The sequence below is a fragment of the Helianthus annuus genome, chromosome 17 (assembly GCF_002127325.2).
Source record: "Helianthus annuus cultivar XRQ/B chromosome 17, HanXRQr2.0-SUNRISE, whole genome shotgun sequence".
Lineage (NCBI taxonomy): Eukaryota > Viridiplantae > Streptophyta > Magnoliopsida > Asterales > Asteraceae > Helianthus > Helianthus annuus.
In genome coordinates, this window is record NC_035449.2 from 9,112,794 (window position 1) to 9,117,054 (window position 4,261).

The following is a 4,261-nucleotide window of genomic DNA, read 5'->3' on the forward strand; positions in this document are numbered from 1 at the left end:
CAGAATTTTATTGAATTTTTATATATAAAATCTGAGTTTAAAAAAAAAACAAACATGAGATGGACCCTCTAATTGTAACTTGTAAAGAAAATAAGCTTTTGATGACCCAACTAAAACGTTTTGGTTTCGCTACTGTTTTAGTTTAATTTAAATTTTAAAGATAGCTAAACTTGTAATATTTTATATTAAGTGTTAATATAACTAATTAAATTGGATACACAAAGATGAGTTTTTTTATTGGATTAGTGACTTGGTTTGAAGTGTTTTTTATTTTCTTATTTTTTGTTCACAAGTGTTTCCTGTTTCTCAATTATTTACTTATTCATTATTCTGTTTAATCAATTATTTGTCATTTTGGTGGATTTCAAAATAGTAGAAGTTCAAGCTGGTATTTTTTTTCTTGGGGTACAAAACCCGGATTTGTGTTGAGTTTTATCAATAAAAATTTCATCTACTTTATCTATATATCTTTGACTATCATCGAAAGATGTAGCCAAGTTCATTATATATAGACGTAGCTAAGTTTATTATGTATGAATAGTTTTACAATATCATTAAGTAAATAATTATATATCGTTTACTCGATTCACCCGAATTATTTAAACCATACCTATTTTTTGCACCCTTTAAAATAAATCATGAATCCGTCATTGGAAACGATCACTTAATATAGCGAAAAAGACATATATAGAGTGAAAAAGACATAAGAGATATAAGTTTTATTATTTTTACATTCTTTATTTGTATAGACATGTATGTAGCATTACTGCATTAGAAAAGTTGATTTCAAGAAAACCAAGGTGGATATCCTCACATATATTCCTTGAAAGTCATCCACTTGCGTTTTTTTCTTTTTCGATTATTTGTCTCCATTTAACGTGGGATCATATTCATACTCACATTCACATTATCATGTTTCTATGTCTAGTAATTAACGTGCAAATTTTCAAGATTTAGTCTTAAAGATCCCCATTATATTATATTAATTATATGTTTATAACTTAATTAGATCTAGATCAGAACCTGCTTCATTAACAAACTCAACAATGGGTTCAATACTACTTTACATCTAATCTAATACTAATAAAAGAGTACCTAATGTTATATGACATTCTCACACTAATAAAAGAGTCTACTTAATCAGCGGCGAAGCTTGGGATTTCTGACCGGGTGGTCAAAAACGTATATACCCAAAAATTTCTATAAAACGGGGGGTCGAAAACGTATATACCCAAAAATTTCTATACGAAAACTACATACTCTCCACTACTGAGCGAAAAGTTCGGGGGGTCGGTCGCCCCCTCCCGCCCCCACTATCCTTCGCCCATGTACTTAATGTCATATGTCATTATCTTCTTCAATTCATTATTATTGTTATTGTTATTGTTATTGTTATTGTTATTGTTATTATTCATTAATACAAAATAATGAAAAATTCCTTAACAACTTAATACTAATACATATTTTATTGTTTACTTAGATATTGATAATTTACTTTTGACTTATCTAAAATATATACGTATTTATTAGTAACAATTCTACTTATAATAAACAATTTCAAATAATGCCAATGTGACAATATCTTCTTATTCTTTAAAAGAATTTTTTTTACTATATGTTTAAAACATCTATTAAATAAATTACTATTTTATATTATAGTAATAAAAATGGTAAAGAATAGGTTAATCCGGTACTTGAAAACCGGTTTACTTACATGCTTTGAAAACACTTTTAATGTTATTAGACCCGTGTAATACACGAGTTTCAGGATTGAATATCTTCATAATAATTTTGACGAAGGTCTATACTCACTGGATATCCTAAATAGAGTTATATTTTTAGGCTTGTCAAACCATTGATAATTACCAAAGGTCAGTGTTCTAGTGATGTTATCAAGAAATATTGATCGAAAGAATGATTTATGTAATGGAACTCGACTATAGGTTCAATCACCGGGTGATCAGTTTATTGAGGCATTCATATTATCCGGTAGTAATACTGGCACTCGAATGTTTATCCCTAGATTTCGTTTAATACCGCCAAATTGAAGGATTCCGTTTAAATTGAAAAGAAAACAGTTTCCTCTCCTCCTATGTTTTGCCATGCCAATAAATAAAAGTATAGAACAATTTCTATGTGAAGTTGGTTTGTTTTTAAAAGAATCGGTTTTTATACATGACCAATTGTTGCGTCATTTATATTAAAAAATTCACTTATATAAATTTATGAAGACATGATAAAATTAAATAATTTATAATTTTATATCCTTAAACCTATGTAATACACGAGTCTAATAATCTAGTATATTATATAAACAATCACCTATAAAGTTTTCCAATTACTTTGTACTACTTAAAAGCTACGTCTCTATTACACACCATATAACGTTCGACATCCAATTATTGATTTAATCTTTTCTATATGATAATCCAGATATATAACTTAATTATATCTTCTTTTACCTATAAATGGTGAGTGATATTTATTTTTGTTATGTTGTATATAGATAAACTAAACTTATGTCCATTTTACTACCCATATTATATGCAAGTAAAGTACTAACACAAGGATTTAAATATAGAAGTGAAGTACTGACACTAGGATTTAAATAATTAAATATTATAAAGCACCGTCCGACAGTTTGAAAGTTTAATAAATTTTTCAAATTTTAAATTCTAACTTTCAAAACATGCAAATTTCGACCGTTTATGAAGATTTAGTCAGTTTGGTTTTCGTTCAGGTTTCAGGCAACGAAGACTTGAGCTCCAACATCGTACGATCGAAAATAAAGCAGAAATAAAATCTTTTTGGCTTTTATAAAGTTTATATTAAAACACGGATTTCAGGTATATACAGACATTCTTTTTGCAAGTTTCGAGGGTAAGAGAATCATATCAGTGTACGGTCATGCCAAAACACTCTTGTTGTTCAGTTAGTTAACATTAAGATAAGCATCCTATAACAATTATCGGTATTGTTATCCACTTAAGCTCAACTTATCAGATGTAATCATGTTTAGAGGATACGTTAATGTATGATTTATACTTACCGACCGGTGTTCATCCACATCACGACACATTCCCGTATCAAGGTATGCACGAGAGTTCATCTTACCAGTGAGTATACCGATTATCATCTGTTTGACCGTATAAAATTGTGAGATACTCACTTATTTTGATTTGAAAACAAGTCCTTTGTGATATAATCACTTATTGATGAGGAACTTGATTTTCGTATGCATGAGGGCACAGGTGCAAGTCCGTGAACAGGTCAGTACTTCCGTACAGCAGAGAGACGAACTTGACACCCGGATAAATGTGATATTTTATCACTTATTTGATTTGGACATGTGATTGTTTATCACTTATTGAGGTCGAATGCAGTATGCAATATGTACACGTATGTATAGTGTCATGGAAGATCTAGACTTGCGTCCCCGTTATTTTTCGGTAAAAGATACAACCATGATACCCAGATGATAAGCAGCATAAAGACCGAATATCTCAGAACCTCGGCAATCTATCAAACGAAATTTCGGTACTAAGACCATATGCCAATGAATGGTTCCCACCTGGTCTTCAGTCGATTAAGATTTATATCACCCTGCACACTTTAAAATGATTGTGAGCCTACCGATACATCTTATATAGAGCTGCTTATCGTTTTGCATTTAAGGTTTAAAGAGGTTTGGATAGACCACTGATGTACTATCATTTTCTCTTTTGCTCGCCAGGAAACTCATTTTTGTTTTTCTATTGTTTTTGTGTTTTTGAAATTTTTCAATGTTTTTGTATTTTCCGATTTTTGGATTTACTCCCCCTAAAATCAACAAACTAAGATAAATTTAAAAACACAAAGGTATTTACAAAAATGATTTTCCGATGTTGGTTTACTCTTGCTTGACCTTAATGCCGTTTACCAATAATAAGAAGTCAAATCTAGATTTGTCAAAGGCTTTGGTAAATAAGTCGGCACGTTGGTCATCGGTGTGGACCTTAACAACATCGATTAGCCTTTTCTCAAAGCAGTCACGTATGAAGTGATATTTGATTTCGATGTGTTTGGTCTTTGAATGCTGCACAGGATTTCTAGTGATATCTAAAGCAGCAGAATTATCAACGTAAATAGGAGTAGTTAGGAATTCAAAACCGTAGTCCCGCATCTGTTGTTGGATCCAAAGAACTTGGGAGCAACAACTTGAGGCAGCAATGTATTCAGCTTCGCATGTTGATGTAGCTACACACGTCTGCTTCTTGCACTG